General features: G+C 37.3%; 1 protein-coding gene across 6 annotated transcripts in view; it reads left to right on the top strand.

Moving 5' to 3' along the window:
* Sytl5 (synaptotagmin like 5) overlaps positions 1 to 12755 on the top strand; it is a 356529-nt gene that overhangs the window by 70647 nt on the left and 273127 nt on the right. Inside the window, exon 1 of one of the 6 annotated variants that reach the window (XM_055599626.1) lies at positions 11614 to 11638. The exons of 4 other annotated variants lie outside the window; for them this stretch is intronic. The gene's annotated coding sequence lies outside the window, so the exon portion shown is untranslated. Of the gene's footprint in view, positions 1 to 11613; positions 11639 to 12755 lie in introns of those variants that run through there. One more of the 6 variants, XM_055599627.1, reaches the window with a different exon arrangement.

Genomic DNA, 12755 nt, shown 5'->3' with positions numbered 1-12755 from the left:
AGAGGAAAAGCAATTATAGTCATATCCAGCTGTAAACCTACAAAGCACAGTAACAACCAGGCTAGCAACGTATTTCCAACGGTGCAATAGTGACACTGTTGTTTTGAGAGTAACCAACAGTTTTCTAATTGAACTTAAGATCCTCTCAACTGGAGGAAGTTCATACCTGATGCTGTAAACTTTTCTAGCTGTATCTGATGAGGTTGTGTACCCTAGAAGAGAAGCTACTGTATTGCTACTTTGCTACACAAGGATAATTTTTAAATTCATTCTAAAAACTTGTGTTTAGATTCACAGATAAAGTGTATTTGCAACTATTCATTAAAGAAACTTTTCTATTTCCCTTTTGATTCTTGTTTGCAAATGATGTTTGATCTCATTAGATTTTGGTCTGATTATTATGTAAGTACAATAAGTATGGCAATTACTCACATAGGACTTTCAAAGTTAGAAAACTTTTTGTTTGGCTAGGCTATTGAGGGTGAGTAGAATCTTTCTACATAGCACAGACTGGTGTTTAATTCACATTCATCCTTCCTCAGACTTCAGGGTGCAGGGATCACAGGCATGTACCACCATTACTCAGATGTACTGAAACTTTTCATGAGAAATAATCATATTAGAGTTTGGAGAGATGGCTCAGATGTTAAAAGCACTTGCTGCTCTTGGAGATGACCTGATTTCAGTTCCCAACATCCACATGGTGATTCATCATCTTATACAACTCCAGTTCCAGGAGATAAGCCATACTCTTCTGGTCTCTGTGGGCATCGCACACAGGTGGTTCACAGAAACATGTGAAAAGAAAACTATTCATACGCATAAAATGAATCTTAAAAAATCAGCAAAATAGATAACCCCCTAGACAACTAACTAAAGGCAGACAGACAGTATCCAAATTAACAAAGTCAGAAATGAAAAGGGGGACATAACAACAGACCATGAGGAAATCCAAAGAATTTCACAAATTAGAAAGCTTAAAGGAAATGGACAATTTTTTCTATAGATTTCACTTACCAAAGCTATATTGAGATCAGACAAAAAGGTATAAACAGCCCTATAAATCCTAAGGAAATAAAAGCAATTAAATTAAAAGTTTTCACCCCCCCCAAAAGCCCAACACAGCTGCTACCGAACTTTCAAAGAATTCCCCCAAAAAAAGAGTGCTACCAAACTTTCAAAGAAGAGCTAATACCAATGCTCTTCAAACTATTCCACAAAATAGAAAGAGAAGGAACATTACCAAACTCATGCTATGAAGCCAGTCACCTTGATACCTAAACCACACAAAGATGCAACAAAGAAAGGGGATTTCAGACTAGCTTCACCCATGAATATTGATGCAAAAATACTCAATAAAATACTTGCAAGCAGGGTCCAAGAACATATCAAATACATTATTCGCCATGATCAAGTAGACTTCATTGCAGGGATCCAGGGATGATTCAGTATTGGGAAATCCGTTAATGTAATTCACCATATAAACAAACTGAAAGAAAAAAAAATCACACGATTATCTCTTACATGCCAGAAAAGCATTTGACAAAATCCAACACAGGTTCATGTTTAAAGTCTTGGAGAGATAAGGGATACAAGGCACATACCTAAACACAGTAAAGACAATATACAGCAAGCCTGTAGCCAACATCAAACATCAAACAAAGAGAAATTTAAATCAATTCCACTGAAATCAAGGACAAGACAAGGCTGCCCAATCTCTCCATATCTCTTCAGTATAGTACTTGAAGTCTGAGGTAGAGCACTAACACAAGTAAAGGAGATCAAGGGGTTACAAATTGGAAAGGAAGAAGTCAAAGTATCATTATTTGCGGGCAATAAGTGACCCCAAAATTTTACCAGGGAACTCTTAGAACTGATAAATACTTTCAGCAAAGTGTGTGGCTACAAAATTAGCTAAAACCAAACCAAACCAAACCAAACCAAACCAAAACAACAACAACAACAACAACAAAAACCCCCAGTAACCTTAATGTATAGAAGCGATGAACAGGCTGAGAAAGATATTAGGGAAACCATACCCTTCACTATAGCTGGAAAAAAAGTATTTTGGTGTAACTATAACCAAAAAACTGAAAGGCTTGTATGAAAAAAACAAAAACAAAAACAACAACAAAAAAACTTCAAATCTCTGAAGAAAGAAATTGGAAAAGATACTAGAAGATGGAAATGTCTCCCATGCTCATGGATTGGTAGGATTATCATAGTAAAAATGGCCATCTCACCAATTAACCTACAGATTCAATGCAATTCTGACCAAAGTACCAACACAATTCTTCATAGACCTTGAAAGAACAATTATTAAATTCATATGGAAAAATAAAAACCTAGAATAGCTAAAACAATTCTGTACAGAGATGGAGGTCTCTCCATCTCTGATCTCAAGCTGTAATGTAGAGAAAAAGTAATAAAATCTGTGTGGTACTGGTATAGAAACAGAATGGTGGCTCAATGGAATTGAATTGAAGACCCAGAAATAAACCCACACACCTATGGACACTTGATTTTAGACAAAGGAGCCAAAACTACACAATGGAAAAAAGATAGCATCTTCAACAAATGGTGCTGGTCTAACTGGATGTCTACATGTAGAAAAGTGTACAAAAGCAAAGTACAAGTGGATCAAAGACCTCAAGATAAAATGATATGCACTAAATCTATTAGAAGAAAATGTGGGGAAGAGTCTTGAACTCATTGGGACAGAGACAACTTCCTGAACAGAATTCCAACAGCCCAGGCTCTCAGATCAACAATTAATAAATGGGATCCCATGAAACTGAAAAGCTTCTGTAAAGAAAAGACTCAATAGAACAAAATGACAGTCTACAGATGGTAAAAGATCTTCACCAACCCTACATTTCACAGAGGACTAATATCATATATATATATATATATATATATATATATATATATATATATATATATATATATATATATATTCAAGAAATTAAACACCAACCAACCAAATAAACCAGTTAAAAATTGGGTACAGAGTTAAACAGAGAATTCTCAACAGAAGAATATGGAATGGCTGAGAAACACTTAAAGAAATGTTTAAAGTCTTTAGTCACCAGGAAAATGCAAATGAAACCAACTCTGAAATTCCATCAGAATGGCTAAGATCAAAACTTCAAATGGCAGTTCATACAGGCAAGGTTGTGGAAAAAAATGGAACATTCCTTCAATGCTGGTGGGAGTACAAACTTGTACTACCACTTTGGAAATCAGTCTGGTGCTTTCTAAGAAAATAGAAAAGCTCTACCTCTAGACCCAGCCATACAATTCCTGGGAATATACCCAAAAGATGTTCCACCACAGAATAAGGAAATTTGCTCAACTATGTTCATAGCAGCTTTATTTTTAATAGCCAGAAACTGGAAACAGCCTAGATGTCCCTCATCCAAAGAGTGGATATAGAAACTGGTACATTTACACAATTGGATACTCTTCAGCTATTAAAAAGAAGGAAATCATGAAATATGCAGGCAAATTTGTGCATCTGGTAAAGATCATCATGAGTGAGATAACCCAGACCCAGAAAGACAAGCATGATATATATTCACTTATAAGTGATTTTTAGTCACATAATACAGGATGATCATACTACAATTCACAGACCTAAAGAAGCTAAGCAACAAGGATGACCCTAGGAAGGATGCTTAATACTCATTCAGAAGGGCAAATAGACATCAGAAGTGTTTAAGAAAGGGAATAGGACTGGAGCCTACTATATAAGTCCTCTGAAAGACTCCACCCACCAGAGGACTGAGACAGATGTTGAGACTTACAGCCAAATTGTGGGCAGAGTGCAGGGAGTCTTATGGAAGAGTGGGGTAATAGAAGGACTCAGAGAGTATAGGAGCTCCACAAGAAGACCAACAGGGCCAACAAATCTGGACCCAGGGGGCTTGCAGAGACTGGCACCAACCAAGGACTATGCACATAGAGCAGCTAGGTCCCCGCCTCAAATGTAGCTGATGGGGAGCTCAGTCTCCATATGGGTCTCCAAGTAAGGGACACAAAGGCTGTCTCTGACATGGAATCTGATGCCTGCTCCTTGATCACTTGACCCTGGTGGAGTGCCAGGCCACAGAGGAAGAGAGTGAAGGCAGTTCTGATGAGACTTGATAGGCTGGGATGAGTTGGTAAGGGAGGAGGGCTTCCATTTTCTGAGGACTTGCGGAGGGAGATAACAGGGTAAAGGGAGGCAGGGTGGGACCAGGATGAGATGAGGGAGGGGGCTATAATCAAGAGGTAAAGTGAATAAATTTAAAAACTAAATTTAAATAAAAAAGAAAACATTTGCCTAATGGGGCACAGCTATGAGTGAAAATGTTTTCAAGACATCTCCTATGAAGACAACTTTAAAACTAGGTGCTATGGATCATGGATTCACAGATTTCAGAAGTTAGCTCTTAGGGACACTTAGATTTTTCTTTTCTTTTTAATTTATTATTATTATTCTTTGCTCCCTTTTTTCTTTTAATTTTAATTTTTTATATTAATCACAGTTTATTTACTTTGTATCCCAGCTGTAGCCCCTTTCCTCATTCCCTCCCAATCTTACCCACCCTCCCTCTCTCATCTCCTCCCTGCCCCTCTCCAAGTCCACTGATAGGGAGGTCCTCCTCCCCTTTCATCTGACCCTAGCTTATCAGGTCTCTTCAGGACTGGCTGCAATGTCCTCCTCTGTAGCCTAGCAAGACTGCTCCTTCCTCTGGGAAGAGAGGGGTCAAAGAGCCAGCTACTGAGTTCATGTCAGAGACAGTCCCTGTTCCCCGTTGCAAGCATTTTATTGAGTATTTTTGTGTCAATGTTCATTAATGAGATTGGTCTGAAGTTCTCTTTGTTTGTTGTGTCTCTATGCAGTTTAGGCATGAAGGTGAGTGTGGTCTCATAGAATGAGGTTGGTAATGCTCCTTTAGTTTTTTTTTGTTGTTGTTGTTGTTTGTTTGTTTGTTTTTGTGGAATCGTTTGAAGAGTATTGGTGTTAGCTCTTTCTTGAACGTCTGGCAGAATTCTGTGCTGAAACTGTCTGCTTCTGAGCTTCTGTTGGATGGGAGATCTTTTGATAATAGCTTCTATATCCTAGGGGATATAGAATTATTTAATTTATTTACCTGAACTTTAAATATTTTTACTTATTTTTTACTATAATTTATTCACTTTGTATCCCAGCTGTGACCCCTCCCTCCCTCTTCTCCACCTATTCTCCTCCCTTAGTGCACTGATAGGGGAGGTCCTCCTCCTCTTCTATCTTTATCTATCCTATCAGGTCTCACCAGAACTGGCTACATTATCTTCCTCTGTGGATTGGCAAGACTGCAGCCCACAGGGGGAGGTGACTAGAAAGCCTGCCACTGAGTTCATGTCTAGAGACCCCACTTGGGGAATGAGTTTATGGGCTACATCTGAGCAGGGGTTTTAGGTCCTCTCCATGAATGGTCCTTGGTTGGGTATCAGCCTCTGCAGGACCCCAGGGCCCAGCATGTTTTAGCTCTGTTGCTCTCCTTTTGGAGGTCCTGCTCCCTCCAGGGCTTTCTATCTTCCCCTTCTTTCTTAAGATTCCCTGCACTCTGTCGAAGGTTTGGTTATGAGACACAGCTTCTGCTTCAATATTTCCATCAGTGGAGTCATTCAGGGGCACTCTGTGGTAGGCTCTTGTCCTGTTCCCTGTCTTCTCCTGCTTCCAATGTCTCTTGTGTTTGCCCTTCTGATTGAGGATTGAGCATCTTCCCTAAGGCCTTTCTTCATGTTTAGCTTCTTTGAAAGTATAGATTTTAAGTATGTTTATCCTATATTATATGTCTAATAACCACTTATGAGTGAGTATATACCATGTGTATCTTTCTGCTTCTGGGTTACCTCACTCAAGATGATCTTATCTAGTTCCCACCATTTGTCTACAAATTTTAAGGTTTTCCTTGCTGAGTAGTATTCCATTAGTCTATCAGTTCTCATCAGAAGTGGCTGCATTCAGAGACTTGAAGATTGTTTCAAATAGTTCTTTCACTTCCTTGGTTAGAGTCACACCAAGATACTTTATGTAATTTGTGGATATTGTGAAAGGTGTAGTTTCCCAAATTTCTTTTTCAGCCCTTTAATCTTTCCTATACAACAGGGCTACTGATTTTTTGAGTTGATTTTGTATCCAGCCACTTTGTTGAAGATGTTTATCAAATGAAGGACTTCTTTGGTTGAATTTTTGGATTCACTCATGTATACTATCATATCATCTACAAATAGTGATACTTTGACTTCTCCCATTCCAATTTGTATCCACCTGATCTCTTTTAGTTGTCTTAATTCTCTAGCTAGCACTTTAAGTACTATGTTGAAGAGATATGGGGAGAGTGGGCAGCCTTATCTTGTCCATGATTTCAGTGCGTTTGATTTAAGCTTCTCTACATTTAGTTTGATGTTGGCTATTAGGCTTTCTGTATATTGTCTTTACTATATTTAGGTATGTGCCTTATATCCCTGATCTCTCCAAGACTTTAAACATGAATGGGAGTTGGATTTTTGCAAATGATTTATCAGCATCTAAGGAGATGATCGAGTGGTTTTTCTCCTTCAGTTTGTTTTTATGGTGGATTACAATGATGGATTTCCATTTATTGAACCATCCCTGCATGCCTGGGATGAAGCCTACTTGGTCATGGTGGATAATGACTTTTATATGTTCTTGGATTCAGTTTGCAAGTATTTTATTGAATATTTTTGCATCAATGTTCATAAGAGAGATAGGTCTGAAGTTGTCTTTTTTTTGGGGGGGGGTCTTTGTGTCGTTTAGGTATCAAGGTGATTGTGGCTTCACAGAAAGAGTTTGGTAATGTTCCTTCTGTTTCTATTTGGTGGAATAGTTTGAACACAATTGGAGTTAGTTCTTCTTTGAAGGTGTGGTAGAATTCTGTGCTGAAACCATCTCACCCTGAGCATTTTTTGAAAGGGGGATTTTCCTTCTTCCTTGGGGGATATAGGACTATTGAATCTGTTTACATGATATTGATTAAATTTTTGGTAAATGGATCTGTGAATAAAACTGTCCATTTCATTTAGATTTTCAAATTTTGTGCCCTTTAGGCTTTTGTAGGAAGACCTAATGATTGTTTGTATTTCCTCAGTGTCTGTTGTTATGTCCCTCTTTTTGTTTCTGGTTTTGCTGATTTAAATAGTTTCTCTCTGCCTTTTAGTTAGTTTGGCTATGGGTTTGTCTATCTTGTTGGTTTTCTCAAAGAAGCAGCTCTTGGTTTCATTGAATCTTTGAATTGTTTTTTTTTGTTTTGTTTTGTTTTGTTTCTAATTCATTGATTTCATCCCTGATTTTGATTATTCACAGCCGTCCACTCATCTTGGGTATGTCTGATTCTTTTTTTTTTTTCCCTAGGGCTTTTAGGTGAGCCATTAAATTGCTTGTATGAGATGTCTCAAACTTCCTTCTTGAGGCACTTATTGTTATGAACTTTCCTCTTAGCACTGCTTTCATTGTGTCTTACAAGTCTGGGTATGTTGTGTCCTTATTTTTACTGAATTTTAGGAAGTCTCTAATTTCTTTTTTTTATTTCTTCCCTGACCAAGCTGTCACTGAGTAGAAATTTGTTTATTTTCCATGTGTATGTAGGCTTTTTGTTATTCATGTTGTTGTTGAGGTCTAGTTTTAGGCTATGATGATCTGATAAGATACAAGGGATTATTTTTTATCTTCTTGTACCTGTTGAGGCTTGTTTTGTGTCTGATTATATGATCAGTTTTGGAGAGGGTTCCATGAGGTGCTGAGAAGAAGTTATACTCTTTTGTGTTTTGGGTGGAAAGTTCTGTAGACATCTATTAGGTCTATTTGATTTAAGACCTCTGTAAGTGTCACTATCTCCCTATTTAGCATCTGTCCAGATGATCTGTCCCTTGGTGAGAGTGGAGTGTTGAAATCTCCCACTAAGTTGTTGGGATCGATGTGCAATTTAAGTTTAATAATGTTTTGTTTACAAATGTAGGTGCTCTTGTATTTGGGGCATAGATGTTCAGAATTGTGATGTCCTCCCGGTGGCTTTTTCCTTTGATGAGAATCAAGTGTGCCTCCTCATCTTTTTTGATTAATTTTGGTTGAAAGTCTATTTTATTAGATATTAAGATAGCTTTCATGCCTGGTACTTGGTTGGAGTATGAGTCTCTGGGAAGACCTCTATGTTCAAATTTCTTGCTTCTATTGCTCTCCTTTTGGGGTTCCTGTCCTCTCCAGATCTTACAATTAAGTACCAGGCATGGAGATAACTTAGAAACCCTGCACAGATGTAGCCCATGGCAGTTTAGTATCCAAGTGGGTTCCATAGTAATGGGAAGAGAGACTGCCTCTGACATAATCTGATTGGCCTGCTCTTTGATCACCACTCCCTGAGGGGGGAGCAGCCTTACCAGGCCACAGAAGATGACAATTTAGCCACTTCTGATGTGATCTGATAGACTAAGATCAGAAGGAAGGAGAGGAGGACCTACCTTATCAGTGAACTTGGGGAGGGGCATGCATGAGGAAGGGGAAGGGAGGGTGGGATCGGGAGGGGAGGAGGGAGGGGCTTATGGGAGGATACAAAGTGAATAAAGTGTAATTAATAAAATAAAATTAAAAAAAAGAAAGGAGAGGAGGGAGGGGAAGCTGCAATCGGGTTGTAAATTTAATTAATTAATTAACTCATTTTAAAAAAGAAATTAAAAAGGCAAAATAAATTATAGTGTGGGTCCTTTTATAAAAAAAAAGATAGCTTCCTCAGCTTGTTTTCTGGGTCCATTTGCTTGAAAAAAATTTCTAGCTCTTTACTCTGAGGTAATATTCATCTTTGTTTCAGAGCTGTCTTTCTTTGATGCAGCAGAATTATGGATCTGGTTTCCACAACCATTTTGTTAGTCTGTGTCTTTTTATTGGAGAGCTGAGTCCATTGATGTTGATTGATAATAGTGACCAATGAATGTTACTTCCTTTTTTGTGGAGTTGGTTTTGTTACTGTGTTTCAATGCTTGTTTTATTTTAATTATTTGTGAAGTTATCTATATCCTGTGTTTTCTTAAGTATAGTTGTTTTCGTTGGATTTTAGTTTTCCTTCAAGTATCTTCTGTAGGGCTGGGTTGCTATGTAGACATTGTTTAAGTTTAGTTTTGACATGGAATATTTTGTTTCCTCCATCTATGTGGCTTGAAAGCTTTGTTGGGTATAGTTGTCTGGGTTGACATCTGTGGTCCCGTAAATTCTGCATGACATCTGCCCAGGCACTTCTGGCTTTCATAGTTTCTGTTGAGAAGTCTGGTGTGATTCTGATAGGTCTACATTTATATCTTACGTGGCTTTTTACCCTTTCTGCTCTTATTATTTTTTCTTTGTTCTGTAGATTTAGTGTTTTGACTATTATGTGAAGTGAGGAGTATCTTTTCTGGACTAGTCTATTTGGCCTCTTGCATATTTATGGATATCTCTCTCTTTAGTATTGTGCAAGGTGATAATTATGGATCTAGTTGCATTTTCTACATGTACTCATCCAGTTATACCAGGACAATTTGTTGAAGATGCTATCTTTTTTTGAATGTATGGTTTTGGCTTCTTTGTCAAAAATTAATTTATCAGTAGGCATGTGGGTTTATTTTTGGGGTCTTTTATTCTATTCCATTGATCCACCAATCTGTTTCTATGCCAGTACTATGCAGTTTTTATTACTGTTGCTCTATACTACAGCTTGAGCTCTGGGATGGAAATACATACAGAAGATCTGTTATTGGACAGGATTCTTTTAGCAATTCTGGTTTTTTTGTTTGTTTGTTTTTGCATATGAAATTGACAATTATTCTTTCAAGGTCTGTAAAAAATTGTGTTGATATTTTCAGTGTAGCCCAGCGTGGTCTTTAACTCATGATCCTCCTGCCTCAGCTTCCTTCAGCAAATCCTTCTGGTGTCCACCAACACAACAGGCTTGTGTTGGTATTTTGATGGGAATTGCATTGAATCTGTACATTGCTTTTGGTAGTATGGCCATTTTTACTATGTTAATCCTACTGACCCATAAGCATGGGAGATCTTTCCATCTTCTGATACCTTCTCAATTTCTTTCCTCAGAGACTTGAAATTTTTTTCATACAGGTCTTTCATTTGCTTGGTTAGAGTCACCTCAAGGTATGTTTTATGTTATTAGTGGCTATTTAAAGGGTGTTGTTTCCCTAATTTCTTTCTCAGCCCATTTGCTTTTTATACAGGAGGGTTACTAATTTTTTGAGATAATTTTCTATCCAGCCACTTTGCTGAAGGTGTTTATAAGCTGAAGGAGATCTCTGGTATAATTTTTGGGGTCAGTCATGTATACTATCATATCATCTGCGAACAGTGATACTTTGACTTCTTCCTTTCCAATTTGTATCCCCTTGATCTACTTTAGTTGTCTTATTGCTCTAAATAATACTTCAAGAAGTATGTTGAAGAGAAAAGGAGCGGGTGTACAGCCTTGCCTTGTTCCTGAATTCAGGAGGACTGATTTAAGTTTCTCTTCTTTTAATTTGATGTTGGCAATAGGCTAGATGTATACTGCTTTTATTATGATTTGGTATGTATCTTGTATCCCTGATTTCTCCAAAACATTAAACATGAACTAGTGTTGATTTTTTTCCAAATGATTTTTCGTCTTCTAATGTGGTGATCATGAGGGGTTTTTTGTTTGTTTGTTTGTTCTGTTTGTTTATGTGGTAGATTACATTGATGGATTTTTGTGTAGTGAATCAATCACACCTACATGCCTGGGATGAAGCCTACTTTCTTGTGGTGGATGATATCTTTTATATGTTCTTGTATTCGGTTTGTAAGTATTTTTGTTTATTGAGTATTGTTGCATCAATGTTCATAAGGGAGACTGGCCTGAAATTTTATGTCTTTATTGGGTCTTTGTGAGGTTAGGGTATCTGTGGCTTCATAGAATGAGTTTGGTAATGTTTCTTCAGTTTCTATTCTGTAGAATTGTTTGAAGAGTATTGGTGTTAGCTCTTCTTTGAAGGTCTGGTACAAGTCTGTGATGAAACCATCAAGCCCTGGGCTTTTTATTGAATGTGAGAATTTTGATGACAGCTTCTATTTCTTAGGGGATATAGGACTACTTAATGGCTTTACCTGATCTTGTTTCAGTTTTGGTAAGTGGGATTGATCAAGAATATTATCCATTTCATTTAGATTTTCAAATTTTTTGGAGTATAAGCTTTTGAAGTAACTCCTAATGATGTTTGGATTTCCTCATTTTCTATTGTTATGTCCCCCCTTTTCCTTCCGATTTTGTTGATTTGGATAGTGTTTCTTTGCTGTTTAGTTAGTTTGGCTAAAAGTTGTCTATCTTGTTGTTTTCTCAAAGAACCAGAGCTTAGTATGATTGATTCTTTGAATTGTTCTCTTTATTTTTAGCTTATTGATTTCAGCCCTGAGTTTGATTTTTCCAGCCATCTACTCTTCTTTGGTGTGTCTGCCTTTTTTTTTTTTTTCTTCTTCTAGGGCTTTCAGGAGAGCTGTTAAGTTGATTCTATGAGATGTTTTGAATTTCTTTATGAAGGCACCTAGTGCTATGAACAATCCTCTTAGCACTCCTTCCATTGTGTCCCATAAGTTTGGGTAAGTTGTACCTTCATTTTCTTTGAATTTTAGGAAGTCTGTAGTTTCTTTTTTTATTTCTTCCCTGACCCAGCTGTCCTTGAGTAGAGAGTTGTTTAGTTTCCAAGCAAGTGTAGGCTTTTTGTTATTTCTGTTTTTGTTGAGGTCTAGTTGTAGACCATGATGGTCAGATATGTTACAAGGGATCTATTGAGGCTTGTTTTGTATCTGATTATAGGATCAATTTTGGGGAAGGTTCCATGAGCTGCTGAGAAAAAGTTATACTCTTTTGAGTTTTGGTGAAAAGTTCTGTAGACATCTGTTAGATCCATTTGATTTAGGACTTCTGTAAGTGTCACTATTTCCCTATTTAGCTTCTGTCTGGATGATCTGTCCCTTGGTGAGAGTGTAGTGTTGAATCTCCTACTATTAAAGTGTTGGGATTGATGTGTGATTTGAGCTTTAATAATGTTTCATTTAAGAGTGCAGGTGCTCTTGTATTTGAGTGTAGATATTCACAATTGTGATATCCTCCTGGTGTTTTTTTTTTTTTATGAGAATCAAGTGCCCCTCCTCATCTTTTTTGATCAATTTTGGTTGAAAGTCTATTTTACTACATATTAGGATAGCTACCCCAGCTTATTTTCTGGGTCTGCTGAAAAACCTTTTCCTGCCCTTTACTCTGAGTTAGTTTCTGTCTTTGTTGCAGAAGTGTGTTTCTTGGATGCAGCCAAATGTTGGATCCATTTTCTGTGACCATTCTCTTAGTCTGTGAGTTTTTATTGGAGAGTTGAGTCCGTTGATGTTGATAGATAATAATTACCAATAAATGTTAATTCCTTTTATTGTGGAGTAGTATCTTCTCTATGGTTGGGTTGCTGTGTAAATGTTGTTTAAGTTTAGTTTTGTCATAGTATATTTTGTTTTATCTCTATGTTCATTGAAAATTTTGCTGTTTATAGTAGTCTGGTTTGATATCTGTGTTCTTTTAGAGTCTGCATGACAACTACCCAGGCCCTTTTGGCTTTCATATTTTCTGTTGTAAAGTCTGGTGTGATTCTGATAGGTCTGCCTTCATATGTTACTTGACATTTTTCCCTTGCTGCTTTTAATATTTTTCTTTGTTCTGTAGATTTTT

This window comes from Psammomys obesus, unplaced genomic scaffold, assembly GCF_907164565.1.
Source record: "Psammomys obesus unplaced genomic scaffold, mPsaObe1.curated_primary_1811, whole genome shotgun sequence".
Lineage (NCBI taxonomy): Eukaryota > Metazoa > Chordata > Mammalia > Rodentia > Muridae > Psammomys > Psammomys obesus.
This window is presented reverse-complemented; position numbering and strand designations above follow the sequence as displayed.